Genomic DNA, 16,107 nt, shown 5'->3' with positions numbered 1-16,107 from the left:
CAGTGTAAGTAAGAACATTTACCAGGATCTTCCTAGTTTTTTAATGGTTCGGATGCCTTTGAAATGGCTCTCTTTGCAGCCTCTGAATGTCAAGATCTAAATCGATGTCTGGTCTGTCTTTAAGAACTGTGTCACGTAGGAATGCAAGACACAGTACTAGATGTTGTCCCCTTCCTCCAGCTCCGGAACAGTCAAGATCTGGAGAAAATGCCTCTTAGAATGGTTATTGATCATCTCTAGATTCTCCCTCAGGCCTTGATTTTAATTCATCTACAGAGAAATTTCACCAGCATTCTTTGATACATCTTGTTTAAACAGTACGACTTCCTCCTTCTACACTTTAGTTGTTGCAGCCACTTCAACTAATTTCTTATTCAGGGCTAGGCAAGAGGCTTGAATCCCAGATTGAATGGCCTCAGAATCCTTGAATACGTTTTTTATGTTAGCCCTGAGACACAATAATATGGTAGCTCTTGAAAAATCCTCATCTTCTTTCTCCTGATATTCTACTACCTCAGTGCCAGCTGATCTACCGATCTAGCTTTAAGCTCCTGGGGGGCAGTGTTATCCATCTGAGACCTATGGGCATCTCGCCCCCATGCTCTGAAGCCTCCAGAGGGGCTAGCACCTCAAACCTATATTGAGTAGGGATCTGTGCAAAAAGCTTGGTATCACTATTCATGCTCAAGCTACTAATCACTCTAGTTGCTACCCTGAGTGACTCTGCGTTATTTGAACATCCCCCTTGGGTGCCTTCTTTTGATACTGATGCAGGCTTTACTCTAAAAAGGAGGGAAGGGATGGAGTTACTTTTGTTTGTGCTGCTGAGATTTTACTCACTTTAGCACCAACCAAATTATTAATCTGCCTGGAGAGCTTTCCAATCCTCTGTTATGCTCCTCATCCCTTAAAGCCCCCCAGGCACATTTCTGGGGAGATTTAAGAGTACCTTTGGGAGTCACTAACAAAGAATCTGCGCTAGGGCTTATCTCCTCCGTATTAGCAAGATGGGCAGAATGTGCGTGCAGTGCATACCTTGATTTTCCACCTGCTCTATACATTCTCTTATCTATAGACACTGACTGCAGTAGCTTGTACATATGCTGGTGGTGGTGCTGGTGGTCTTCCTGTCCAGCCTTCCTCTGTGGGCTTTTACTGACTCTTCCCCTAGGACCCCAGTAAAGATCTGTTCTGCCTCGCTGATGCCCCTATGCAGCAAGCTGTCAGCGAGGGATCGTACCATGCTTCATCATCCCTGAGTGATAAAGAAATCCCAACCTCTGGGAGGAAAGATAAAGCTTGGCAAAAAAGTAGGCCAAGGAGCCCCTTCTCATGTTGATCACGATATAGCAAATCAGTGTAGACACATTGCAACCAAGGCAGGCTTTACTCTCACCTACCCACCACAGCTGCAACCACACGAATCAACTGGCCCAATGCCAATGCTGACATGCCGCTTTTGCAGCTCCGCAAAGCCGTGGAGGAGGTAAGAGCAACTGCAAAACATATCACTGGGTGTGAGGGGAGGAGGGCACATCCTGGTGCAAATACTAACTTCCCCTCTCCGGGCGACCGCAGCCATCTAGCGCACGGCTGCCATATTCCTCCCTAAATGAGTTTAGGAATTATGATGTATTCGCCTAATACCACCACAAGTTTCAATTATTTGCTTCTCAGACTTGTTATTTTAATAAGGAAATTAGAATATAAAATATCTAAATAACCTATGCATATCATATGATGTTTTTTAAATGAAGACATTCGCTGTTTGCAACATGCACCTGTTTAGTTATTGTTTATGCAAATCTTTTCAGCATTATTCCGTTTTACTAAATTGAAGCCTGTTCTTTTTATGTTCATGATGTCTGAAAATATAAAATGTTTGGTCTAGTTTCCTACTGCATTACTTATGTTTTGCTTTTAAGTTTGCTTGCATACTGACAACAGATGTTTGGAAATGTTGAGTACTGGGTATTCAGGGAAACATTTGTTTTATTCTGCTTAAATTGTAGGGATTATCTCATTGTGTTAGGTAATCCTCATGCCCTAAGTGCCTATTACTGTGATGCACATGGTGAAAACAACCCGCTCAGGCATTGGCGCCTTGTTCTAAATTTGGATGTTGGGTTTGCAAAAAACGATATTAATGGACAAAGTCATGTTTGCTGTTTATTGAACTGATGTATTAAATTACTTCGAAAAAAGAGACAACAGATCAGAACACCAGAGAGAAATCCAGGACCCATTCTCAAAGCTCCCCCCAACAACTCTCAGTGTGTAGTCCTACAAAATATTTAAACTGATTTGTGGTGCTAAAATCACCATTTTACCAGCTTTCAGGAGCAGGCAGACTTTTGTAAGAAAACCACATTTTTCAATACAGTCTTTGCATTTTACTGGTACATATTCCATTTTTCCTATTTGTGTGTGGTTTCAACCTCTATTTAGTTTGTGGTAGAAATGGGTGTGAAACCAATGGTGTATGCTGGGAAACATTACATTTCTGAAAAGTAGACAAGATTGTGAATTCAGCAAAGGGTCATTTTGTAGATCCTTTAAGGTTTTCCTATAGAAAGTAACATTTAAAATAAAAAATAAAAATTAAATTGAGTTAAAAAAATAGCTGTTGTGTGGCTATGTCATTTCTATATTTCAGGTGACTAGGGACAACACAAGTCACCTGCAAATAAGGAAATTAGAGGCAGGCTTTTATTCAGGGATTGCAGTCTCCCATGTATTATAAGGATAGTAATGTAAATGGGAGAGTCCCTGTAAGGGAGATGGGCAATAAATATATGCGTCAATTGTCTAAATTTGATCATTTACGGCCACATGTCTGACCATTTTTTTTTACAAGTCTCATATTAAGGGAGAGGTGTGGCGCCGCGGCCAGGGCGACTGACGCTGGAATCTGGGGACCACGGTTCGATCCCCGGCTCCGGCGGCAGGTTAGCCCAGCACCATGTGACTCTGGGCAATAGCTCGCTTAATCTTCCCGACGGCCCCCAGCGCCTAGAGACCCTTACGGGTGATTGTGCGCTTTACAAATGTGGACTTTACATATTGCGAGATTCCTAATGGGGTTGCAAATTACCTAGCTCATCAATATTCATGAGGTGGGTGGCAATTTGCAACTCATTGGGAAAGGCTTACCGGAATGGTGGTCTGCTGGGAACAGCAAACCACCATGTCTATGATTGCTTTATAAGCAAAGGATTTTTGTTTAATGCAGCTCATTTTCCTTAAAGGAAACTGTGATGTTTTTAAAACAGAAAAATGAAAAGCTTCCTTTTCATTTTGTTGCTCTTAAACAATGTTAGTGCCCACATTCACAAAAGGGAAGAGGTCCCTTGGTGACCCCTTCCCAGGTTTCCACCTCCCTCACCTAGTCAGTAAAGCATGAATGTTTTGTGACCGCATTCTGGTTGCAAAACCAATTCATATATGCCCCCATGGCTCTCTAATAGGAAGGGACGCCCTTGGCGCACCCCATCCTAATAGTGACTCACAAACCCTATTTTGAGAGTTGGTTATGGGTTACCAACTTGGAAAATAGGGTTAGTACAAGCCAGAACTCCTTTTAGCAGCTGCAAAATGCCTGGTTCCCCTTTTGCGAGTGCTAAAAACCACGGTACTTGTGGCCCCTAGTTTCCTTCATTAGTTGTAAGAACAATTTCAGTTACCTAATTGTGTCTCTGGTCAATATGTTAAATTGGTGACTGCAAACACAAGGAGATGATGGACGGTGTGCTGAAACTTTTCAGATACTGACCCCCGGTCTCGGTTCAATCCATCATCGTTCTTTAGAACACGTTGCCACCCCAGTTCAGATCAGTCTTGACCCTGTGCCTCATGGGAACATCCCAGCCTGAACTTCCAAGCCAGGTCTTCCCTGGACTGAAAACAAGCATCCTGGGACCGGTTTCAGAGTAACACCCCTCAATAGGCAGGCTAGCTTGAATCCAGTGGCAAAGCGACAAGGGACCCAAATCTCGGTATACCCTGCCAACTTAGAGAGAACAAAGCAAACACATGGAGATGATTGATGGAGTGCTGAAAATGTTCAGGCACTCACCCCCAGTCACAGATCTGGGTTGAATCCATCTTCGTTCTTTAGCTCACTTCGCCATCCCGGTGCTGACCCAACCATATGCAAATTAGTCTTTACCCTCCTATTTTTATAGCACATGTTAACCTGTAGGCACATTGGCACTGAATTGCAGATGTATATTGATAGACAACAGTACTCATCTTCTCAATCTCAGATGAATGAAAGGCTGAGTGGTCCCGCTGGGATTTGAACCTGTGACCACGAAGTCGAGCACAGGCTCTTGCAGTGGACGCATTAGTCCACTGAGCCACCAGACCAAATACATAAGCTGTCAATACATATTACAAGCTAATTCAAGATAAAATCCCGCCATGTATCCAATCAAGGGATCAATGAAAATGCCAGGGGCTAATATTGTGGTTAATGAAGAATCCGTGTTCCCAGGGACCTGAGATGGTGCCCTGTATTCACCCTTCTCAGTTAAGGGCTTCTCAATCAAGGTTCTAACATAATTAATGCAGGAAGAAGCCAAATTTGCAAGGAATCTGTGGCAAGCTCGAATAGTCAACCTTCTTACCCAAGGCGCTCGATGGCTTTGAGATATGCCCACTAATGTCCAGCGCAGTAAAACAAACAATCGCATGTTCAAGGACTCGGGGTAATACTCAGTGCCTGATCTTTTCAAACAGAGACACGTGAACTCAAAGTAGATATGTTGCATCTTAAAAGTCTGACATGTATTCAGTCCTCATGGGCCTAGGTTGGACACCCCTATTCTACAGTCTAAAGCATTCTGAAACATTTATGACTTTTGTCGCAGGTTCCTTGGATACTGATACAAACTTGAGGAGCACATACATCTTTTTCGTAGGATAACATTAATTATTCCCTTTGCTTTGAACTTTGAATGAATGTATCCGAATCTGTAATGTAAACTGATGTGTTTTTATTCAAATCTCCGTTTTGCTAAATCTGTGTATATTCAGTATTCAGATAATGCATGTCAGGGGTTACTAGTTCGTTTTCCACGGAGGCTCTATCTACAAGGACAGGAGTACAGCGGTGTTCCCTGCATCAGCCCGGCTTACACCTCGCCGCACCCGCTTCGCGGGCACCGCATCGCCTTGTTAGGCGCAGGGCAGTTTGACCAACGGAGTGACGAGGAAAGGCGGCACCGGGTGTGAGGCATCAGCGGGGCTGCAAGCGTGCGGGGACTCCAACAACCAGGAGTCCCTGCGAGACCGACAGCCAGCTTCCGGTCCGCTCTCCCCGCTGGCCCGCCCCCCGCCCACCTGAGGATTTCAAAAGCGTTCCTCACCTTTCTCTCTGTGGGTTACTAGTTCGTTTTCCACGGAGGCTCTATCTACAAGGACAGGAGTACAGCGGTGTTCCCTGCATCAGCCCAGCTTACACCTCGCCGCACCCGCTTCGCGGGCGCCGCATCGCCTTGTTAGGCGCAGAGCAGTTTGACCAACGGAGTGACGAGGAAAGGCGGCACCGGGTGTGAGGCATGAGCGGGGCTGCGAGCGTGCGGGGACTCCAACAACCAGGAGTCCCTGCGAGACCGACAGCCAGCTTCCGGTCCGCTCTCCCTGCTGGCCCGCCCCCCCGCCCACCTGAGGATTTCAAAAGCGTTCCTCACCTTTCTCTCTGTGGGTTACTAGTTCGTTTTCCACGGAGGCTCTATCTACAAGGACAGGAGTAACAGGAGTACAGCGGTGTTCCCTGCATCAGCCCGGCTTACATCTCGCCGCACCCGCTTCGCGGGCGCCGCATCGCCTTGTTAGGCGCAGGGCAGTTTGACCAACGGAGTGACGAGGAAAGGCGGCACCGGGTGTGAGGCATCAGCGGGGCTGCGAGCGTGCGGGGACTCCAACAACCAGGAGTCCCTGCGAGACCGACAGCCAGCTTCCGGTCCGCTCTCCCTGCTGGCCCGCCCCCCGCCCTCCACGCCCCCTATATCTCAGCACGAACCTCCCGCAGCGCGGGACGCAGCACGGGGCGAAGACCGGGCAAAGAGCGGGCCGTTTGAGGCCGTTCGAGAACGTTAGAGACTGGACTGGGCCACCCCACTTAACATCAGGTATTACTCCAAAATCTACCTCCCAGCTAAAATTATATCACGCCCTCTTCTTAGTCGCCCCTGAGCCATATTGCCCACTATGAGCAAAATGGAGACCTGGAGCAAAGCTAATCAGGTAGCTATTGGCCCCACAACAACGGCCCCAACTCAAGGTACAATTGACAACTACTTTCTGAAAGCAGGTTCTCTCTTGATAGACGATATTACTCTCCTTGAAAGACGAATCTCGCAGGAAATAGAGTGGGTTAGAAGGTCATCGATGGGTCCTATAGCGATGGCAAAAACTCCTGAAGACAGGCGGATTATAGATACTTCACAACTTGGTGCCTGTGGTGGGGCACAGCGACCCACTAGCATAGACCTCTCAGAGGTAACAATAAGTGATTTAGAGGACATGAGTCTCCTCTCATTGCCTCTAACGCAAATCACCCAACCACCTAACCTAATAAACACGGGGGAGGACACTGATCTGACCACTCAATGCCCCACCTCACTTAGGGAAGAATTGACCACGACAAACGATACCCCAAATTTAGTAGGGACACCTAGTACAAATCGGGGGTTAAGGGAGGGTGCCATTCAAAAAAGGATACTGGGGAAACAGAGCACTAAGGAAAGAAAGACTAAAAATGTAAAGGGAAAAATAGGGAAAACACCTAACGCAGTCAGCTCAGATCACACTAACCAGGAAAGAACCTCACCAGTGATAGCGATTGACCCCTCCCAGCAACCGCACAGTGACATCCTCACTGATCAGCCACCTCCCACCATTGAACATAATTCGGAGTTACCAGAAGAGGACATAACATTAGCTGATATAGGTCACCTTCTGAAGTCAATCATAAGTCCTTTAGAAGCACGCCTGACGAAAATGGAGGCGAGACTAATCAAAATCGAGAAAACAGCCCTACAGATTATGGACTGTTGGAAACCGGGGGCTCTCTGCCCCACGCTCCCCAACATTGACCCAAAACATAATAGTAACTCGGTTACCCCTAAACCTGTAAAAGGTAACGAGGCAGTAATAACATCTACAGCGGGTGACAAAAATACTAAATCACACTGTAATCAACCACCAAAATCAAAACCTAAACCAGCAGTGCTACCGACCTCTGGTCCCACCAAACAATCTCATACTATGCAACAGCGACCAACTTTACTCAATGATAATGTGCAGCCTAATTCACAACACATGAGTTCTCCCATACCTCCTCTGATCACCAACTATGATACACACGATTCGAATCATCCAAAGGTAAAACCACTGAGAACAGTTACTGTCAATCTCCCACCTGAGGTTGCTCCATATACTGTTATCTTAGTTGGGGTACCCAAATTAAAATCGGACTCGTATGAAACAGGGGAGTCTCTAAAAAATAAAGTCATCATTTGGCTTTCAACAAACAGACCCCTCCCTAGAGGCATGACCAGCGATATTCGCATGGTCAGAAGAGTCTCATGGGTAGGTAAGAGACCTAAAACAATTAGTGGTGACTGCTTATTGGTGAGTTTTAGAGAACCAAGAACAGTTTCATTCGTCTGTAATCCATCGTTGGTAGATGAAGGGAGTAACATTCACCCAGTCCCTCTCTCGTTTTTCTACCCACCCAATGACCATGTAACTAATGCCCAGAGCAGAGGACATTATCAGAATTCCCAGGATAACTGGGAGGGTAGCCAGGGAAGGAGGAGAATTCCCTTCAACCAACCACGAATACCCCCCTTTCGCTCCAACACATATAGTGATCCCCATGGATGGGAAACTGTTCAGAGAAGAAGGATGGAAAGGGGTGGATTTGATAGAGAGGAGCCATGGCCCCCGAGATTTCATCAGCCACCATTTCTACCACTATTCAATCATTATGACTGCCTTGAAATGGTGGACTGACAGTTGGCCTCCATAAATGGGGCGCAAACCCAATTGACAGGGAATGAATGTGGCAATTATCCCCCCCTTATTTGCAGGCAGGAGAAAGCTACTACTGGGACTTTGGATCTATCCCAGGACCTACATAATAGGGAAATTGGTCTAGATGATCCACTAATGGGCGAAGGGCAAATGGATAGTCCTCCTCTGATAGAAAATATAAGTCCCACGGCCAAACAATTTGACACCCAGAATGCCCCACAAATCCTAAAAATTCTTTCCTGGAATGTGGCTGGCCTGACCAGCAAAATAGACTCGGACACAGGGGCCGATCTAGCGCAACCAAAAAGCGTCTGTCTCTTTCAAGAGACCTGGTCAAGGGATGAGACCTCCTTTGGGGGTTTCCATACATTTTCAATCCCCGCTGTCTGGGGTGGGAAAGGCAGACCTTCTGGAGGCTTAGCAACCTGGGTGGCCTCGGACATAGGGTGCCGAGCCTCAAGATATCCAATAGACTCTGTAGATATACTGGCTGTCTTACTTGAATGGCCGGGTCTTTTTAAATTACTGGTTATAAACATCTATTCAAGGCCAGTCAAAATAGCGTCCACTTCCAAAACCATAGAGGCTCTGTCATGCCTTCTGGAAACCATCCCTGCGGATATGTCTTACCTAATAGGGGGGGACTTCAATTCACACTTTGAGCCATTACCTGGTCTACTTGATGGACCCTCCCTAGAGGAGGATTCAAGTTGGCAGGTCCCTCGGACTGAAGCACCCCCTCCCAGAGCATGGACATCCCTTGCCATACAGATAAACACTTTAAATCTTGCCCATGGTTTGAGAGCCTGTAACGGCCGCACTAGGTCCGACATCCCGTCCAAATGTACATTTAATAAAGCAGGGAGGCAATCCAGAACAGACTACTTCCTGGTACAGTTGCAGGCATGGAAAAGGGTGGTGGACTTTAAAATAACACCTAGGCATGATAGTGACCACAATGCCTTGGAACTAGAGTATACCATCCCTTGGGTGAGAGTGATAGGCGAGGAGAAATCGAAAGGAGGAAATCTCTTAGAGAACAACAGGAGGCGGATAAAATGGGAAAAGCTTGCCTCCAGCGGAGAAAAGCTTGCCTCTCTCTATGCCGGGATTATTCCCATCCTTGAAGAGGCTTTTGACCTGTGGAATTCAGTGAGGATTTAGCTCAAGTACACACTTATCTAATTAAGAAGCTCGAAGCTGACCTCTTCAGCATAGGCCGCCCAAGAACACAGGGACAAACCATAAACTCCTGGTACAACAGCACTTGTCGCTCGGCAAAACGAGACCTCCTTTCCACCATAAAAGAAGGAGGCGCTAGGTCGGAGATCCGCTCTAAAAGGAGTGTCTACAAATCACTTATAGCTAACGCTAGAATAGAGTGGGACATACAGCATTGGGAGAATCTATCGGAGTCCCTAGCTAAAAGGGACTCCCGTAGATTCTGGAGAATAATCAACCATGGGAGTGGGGATCTTCCCTCTGCCATTGAACCCAACATTGCTGCCAATGTTTGGCAGGATCACTTCCAAAAACTATATGCCCCTGAAAACGATGAGTTAGTAACATCAGCATCTACCAGCATCAATACACATACATCTGCCCCTTTCACTTTAAAAGATATTAAGGTGGCCATAGGGGGGCTAGCTTCTGGAAAAGCCCCGGGCTTAGATGGGGTGCCAGGTGACCTTTTTAGACAGGAACCTGGGATCTGGGCACCCTACTTGATGGTTTTATTTAATGCAGTGCTGGGGGGAATGAAGATACCAGATACTTGGCTGGGAGCGGAGGTGGTCCCGATATGCAAAAAAGGGTCGCCCCTGCTCCCCGCCAACTATCGCCCAATCAGCCTCATTGATGTAACTCAAAAGTTGTTTGGAAGACTAATCCTGGATAGGCTACAATGCTGGATGGAAGAGACTGAAATTTTAAGTCCTCTTCAAGCGGGATTTAGGAAGGGAGTGTCAACAGTGGATCAAATACTTAGATTAAATATCCTATTTTGGAAGACAGCACATTTAGAAGGGGGGTCACTGTATGCGGTCTTTGTGGACCTCCGCGCCGCCTTCGACTTGGTCCCTCGGGCCAAGTTGTGGGCGGTTCTGGGGGATATGGGTGTCCCTGGAGACATTCTCCAGATCCTCATCAGGCTACACACAGACAACTACGCCCGTGTAAGATATGGAAAGGGCGGTAGGCTGACAGATAGGTTTCCTGTCCAACGCGGGGTAAGGCAGGGTTGTGTGTTGGCGCCGACCCTGTTTTGTCTATTCACGATAGGGGTGATAGAGCTCTTGTGCAGAATCCCTAACATTGATGCGCCACAATTGAACAGCAGCAGGGTGCCAGCGATCATGTTCGCGGATGACACCCTGCTGATTTTTGTAATAAAAGGGGATTAGAAATAAACCCCGCGAAGACTAAATTCATGATCCTGAGCCACAAGCCCAAAAGTTGCCCAAATCCCCGCTTGGGATCCACACCCCTAGAGAGAGTCCAAGTGATTGAGTATCTGGGCATAACACTCAATCAAAATTTAACCTGGTTGCCACACAAAACAAAGGCAACCACAAAATTAATCCAGAGGGCCGGTGCTATCACAAGAATTGCCAAAAAACCCTCCCTTCGTCCACTGGCACCTGCAATACACATTTATAAAGCCCAAGCGCGAGGAGGCATCACCTATGGGGCTGAACTATGGGGACACACATCGCTACAAACTATACAGGTGGCAGAGAACAATTTTATCAGACAATTGACGGCCCTTCCTTTGAGCACTCCCCTACTCCCTTTGAGAGTGGACTTGGCATTGTGCCCAATTACCGAAGAATTGAGCCTTAAACCCTTGACCTATTGGAGGCGGTTGTGGAGCAGCCAGGATCTGGGCCATTACAGAAGCGAATTATAGGAGCTCCTTAGATCAATACAAGTGACTAAAATTCCATGGCTCAAGTACATTAGGGACATGTGTATGACCCTCGGAGTCCCAGAGCTATGGTGTAATCCTGAACTAATGTCTGCAAGGCTCCCGAGGAAAGAACTTTCTAAACTGTTCTATGGCTCCAGGCTACAAAGATCTATGAGTTCAATTCGGGAGGGTTCTCTAACCGATATATTCACTAAAGTAAAAGACTCTTACAGTCCTGAATATGTCCTAGATGCTATGTCCCCAGTGTATGTAAGAAAGATCTTTCTCCAATGGAGATATGGCTCTCTCCCCTTGAGGTCATTCACCAAAACCTGGGATGGTAACCAAGACTCAGGCAACTGCCCTGCGTGCAATTACAAGTTGGAAAGTGACCTACACGTGGTCTTGTTCTGCAAAGCCTACAGTAAAACTAGGAGCTATTGGCTGGTCCCCTACTTAAGGAACTTGGGCTTTCGAACTTATGCCCCAGCCTACAGAGTGCTCAAAACTGACCTTACATCTCCAACTGTGTTTGTAATGGCGAAATTTTTGACGGCAATGTGGAGATTACGCGCAAGAATTATAAGGGACTCCAATGCGGCACGACCAATTAGTTCTTAAATCTAATCTAATCCAAAAATGTATTTTGAAACTGTGAACATGATTTCTCGAATTTTAAAATTGATGATCTATTTTTAAAAAAAATTCTCATTTTAATGATCTAATGCTTGTTTACTTGTACATCTTTTATGATCTTAACGATCGAAATAAAGATTATTTGAATATATTGAATATTAATTATTTTACAGTCTTCCTTAGCATTCTTTTGTTACTACCACAATTTGACTATATCTATGTATTCTGTAGTTAATTGTCGAGCAGTTTGAAAAAAATGCTGTATTTTCTCTCCCAAGATCATCAAACACAGCTTGATTATTCAAAGGGATATGTGGCCCACAATAATTGTCTTGAAAACAATTTCCTCAATTAATTTAGTCAACATTTTATACTAACGTTCACATTATCATTTAGAAAGTCAATTCGATCTGAACCCCTAGCATTTTAAAAAGGTTTCAATTCTCTCAGTAAGTGGAAGCTGTCAGCATATCAGTACATTCATCTGACACGACTTAATTTTTTTTATAGCGGCTACAGCTGTTACATAATATATACACAATCTCCCTTCTGTACCGAGAGGGAAGAAGCAAGAGAAAAAGCATTTCGAGTTTATAGTGCCCTTCTATAGATTGATTTTGACCCTCTCCCGTGAACCCTGCCCAGCTTACCATCCTTTAAAAGGAATTAAAGGCATATTTTCGAAGAGACTTTTGATCCTGAAGCAATGCTTCCAGACCACCTTTTGTCGTGGGCGTGTTCAGCGGAATTAAGTCATCTCTTCATCCCTCATAATCATCTCCGAATTCTGCTCTGTTTCGACTGTTTATTTGATGACTCTGCTATTCTGCTATTGCATTCCTTCTTGTGGTGACATGTTGGCGCATAATAGATTCACAAATAAAAACAAGGCATACTCTAGTAAATACATTTTTATGTACTGCACAGCCGACACAATGGGACCGAAGAATTGTCTTGCAAAGAGAGTGAATCAATGGGAGGCCCAAATGAGTGTGGCGGGCATTAATAGAATAAGCCTGCATGGTTACTCTCCTCCCATGCAGCAGCAGTGGCCTCGATGCCTGTTCCCTACCTGTGCTCTCTTGTGCTTCGCACCCCATGTGTCTGCTCATGCCCTTGACCACATCTGACTGCTGAAAGCCTGAACTTCCCAATGCCTTAGAAGCCCCCAAAAGCCAGAGGATTCTGGTAGAATACAAGTGGGATGATTATGCCCTGGGTGGGAGTGGCGCTCACTATTACCAGTATATCTAATGTTACTAATCTTAGGTATGTGGTGCTCACGGAGGGGGTAATCACCCAACACCCCACAATTCAGATCAGAGGATCTGTACAACAATATATATCAAGCCCTGGCACACATATAAACAGTGTTCAAAGTCAATCACTTATAGTAACGAAACAATCGTGGCGTATATGGATGAGTTTAATGTTCTCTTGTAGTAGCTCCAGCCAACATGTGTTCCGTCGATCGGGACAAGAGACCTGCGACTTCCTCAGGGCCGTTTGTATACCGGAAAATGTTATGAGCCTTCTGGCTGGTTATAACTCCGTCCCAGCCTAATTGCGGCTGGGAAAATCCAAAGATGAGTAATTGTTTCCGGCCTCAATATATCCGACACACGTATTAGTGTTGTGTCCTCACAACCATTTTTAGGAGGCGTATTCTGGCAGGTCGTGATGCGCTGTGTGTCAGTGTCTCCGATAACATCCGACCTCGGTATGGCCAGAGGATCCCAGTAGATGATTCCTGAAGGCCTGCTTGTGGATTGATCAAGTATTTAATTTTTCCTGATGGCTAAATGATACAACCTCATCATGTCTCTGGAATCATGTACTGTGGCCTGCTTCAGCCTGCCTTTGACTAGTCTAGTTCTATATTCTCCATTAACTTTTGTAATAAGCCAGGAAGTTAACATGAGTCACTGGTGGAATATCGCTGAGGTACTAGTAGAAAAATCCAGCTGCAGCTCGTGCAGGTAGGAGCGATAGGGTGGAGGGGCCGGGTGGGGTGGGGGTGATTTCGATAGACGACCACAAGGGAAAAATAAATAAATAATGAATTGTCTCTCATGGTTGTTGGTCGAAATCCCCCCCACCCGACCACACCACCCTACTGCTCCTACGTGCAACTAGCTGCGGCTGGAAAAATCCTGCTCCTCTGCCTGACTCCCACCTTTTTCTTCCTCTGTTCAATTCCTGTCTTACTCATCTCCAGCTTGACAGGAAATCATCACACCATGGTGGGGGAGTAATGAGGTGTGGAGTGGTGGCGAGGTGACAAAAGATCATGAGATTTTGTGAGGAGGTGATTTGGAGCTGTCCCTGGTGGTGTAAGGTCATGGGCATAATTTAGGGGTTGCCAGGAGCCCTTGATGCAACCCCTAGCTTGCCCCTTCTGGCCACTAGCACTGCATAGGCAGCCTGTTCCTATGGGCATCAGTTGGGGGCTCCACTTTACATGCTTTCTGTCAATTTTTTATTATACTAATATTGAATAATGGAATTCTACATTATTGCGTATTGGTGCTATAAAGACTGGAGTATAATTAGATGGAATGTGACCCTCCCTGGCAGCTCAGGTAAATAAATAATGCTTTTAAATGTTTGTTGTGTGCGGACTTGTGGGTGAGTGTCTTTGTGTGAGAGTGCATGTATGTGTGAATGTGTGTGTCTGTGTAAGCATATGTGTGAGGGAAGGTGAAGGTGAAAATGTGCGATGTCACGTCTGCTGTCCTGGCATTTTGGTGAATTGGCGTTCATGTGCAAGGTATTGTATGATGGCCATTGTGACTGGATCTCTACAGTTTCAGGCAAAGGTAGCAAAGGCAGTTATTATTAACGTGTATCCCAATGGTATAGAAGAGTAAATGCGAAGGGGTTTTCACAGGAGATCAACTGGCTGGTGAGGAGTTGGAAACAAAAATGAAAAAGAGAAAGTTGAACAACATGTAGCACGCAATGAAGATGTTAGGAGCCCTAAGTGACAGTAATGGAGAAGGTGGGGGTGGTGCAGCTAGCATCACAATGTCGTTGTGCCTGGTGCCGACTTGAAGTAAGCTGATTTTTTTTTTTTTCATTTTTTATTTTATACTTAGATTCAAACTGTGTCAGCTGTTTTGTACGATGCAGTAGATTACAATGTACTAAAGGATAAAGATGAAACATCTGGAACTATTATCATCTTTCTTAACCTGCATAACATTGTTGATTATCTATTTTTGTGAACTATACACTATATTCTGGTGCAATGGTGATTCATAATGCTGGTATATGGCAACATCACGGCAATTACCCCTAAAACAGCCCCTAAAATCCCAAAGGCACATAAACAAAAGCCTATGAAAAATGCCAAATGCAATGACATTGATGGAGTAACGAATATTACGGGGTCTAACTTTCTAACTCCAGAGCAACAGTGCAAAAAGCCATTAAAGACATCAATCCAAAACTTTATAGAAAGGAATTACACTAAGCCTAGCAAGGCTTCAATGAAAAAAGTTACAGATACATACCTGATTAGGGACATAGAAGCCGGTATAGGAGTGTCACTAACTGATAAAGAGCTATTTGCAGAAAACCATTGCAGTTCTAATTATCTTTTAAACCCTAATGTGGATAGCTTTGATTAGCCTCTTGGAAACCAGGACAATAACGCATTCTTGAAAAATAGTATTATAATAAACAGTTCGACCAAGGCTGGTGAGGAACAATTTGGACCTTTCTACTACTGAATGCACTCTTCCGGTTTCCACCATGGTGCATCTTTAAAAAGGTATGCCATGCAAAAACATGGAAAGTTCGTCCTAGCACAGAGAATTCACTACCCTCAGCGCACACACAAACTCATGTTGCCCTGGGGGCAGCACATTCAAGTGAAATACAGAGTGGTTGCTTCAAAGCCACTCCATGTTTCAACGTGCAGGCTGCAACATGCCTGCATTTTAAAGAGGGATTAGAGATCCCTTTGGAGGTAGGTGCAGTGAATGACTGCACCCGCCTGCAAGGGGGGTGTCTGGGTGGTTCACAGGACCCCTTTTCTTCCTTCCTGCTAGCTGCCATTATGAGGAGCACTGACAGCGTGCCACCTTTTTGTAGTGCAATTTCAGTGTACCTCCTGGCAGCTTCTTCGCTTCCGTGTCTGCGTTCATAATATGACACAGGTGCAGAGGTCAATAGATTCCCTCATGCAAATTAGGGAATGCCCTTTTGAGATAACACTGCGTCTACATGCATGCCAGCGCTATCTGTATTACAGAACGGGCCGCACACATGTCTGAGGTCTCTTATGTAAAATCAAAGTGCCCTGGACGAGCACAAAGAGGGTGCATATGACCGTTGTGCCCCCAGGGCACTTTCTGTAATATGACCCCATGTCTCAATTTTGATGCACCAGGCTAACTCTATGGAAGAACCAAATAGCTTAAGCATTAATGTTTTTTAGTCACAGGAATTGATGATGAACACTTTGAAGCCTTCAAATAATGGAAACTAAACTGGCTGCGATATCATAAATGTAT

The 16,107-nt window shown here is 45.4% G+C and overlaps 1 long non-coding RNA gene across 1 annotated transcript in view; it reads left to right on the top strand.

Annotated features, from left to right (window-relative positions):
* LOC144825071 (uncharacterized) overlaps positions 1 to 14,601 on the top strand; it is a 349,012-nt gene extending 334,411 nt beyond the window's left edge. Inside the window, exon 5 of the long non-coding RNA XR_013609256.1 lies at positions 14,478 to 14,601. This is a non-coding gene — a long non-coding RNA (uncharacterized LOC144825071). The remainder of the gene's footprint in view (positions 1 to 14,477) is intronic.
* Positions 14,602 to 16,107: the final 1,506 nt, after the last annotated feature.

Source organism: Lissotriton helveticus, chromosome 3_1, assembly GCF_964261635.1.
Source record: "Lissotriton helveticus chromosome 3_1, aLisHel1.1, whole genome shotgun sequence".
Lineage (NCBI taxonomy): Eukaryota > Metazoa > Chordata > Amphibia > Caudata > Salamandridae > Lissotriton > Lissotriton helveticus.
Note: the sequence above shows the minus strand (reverse complement) of the source record. Positions and strands in the feature narration are given on the sequence as shown.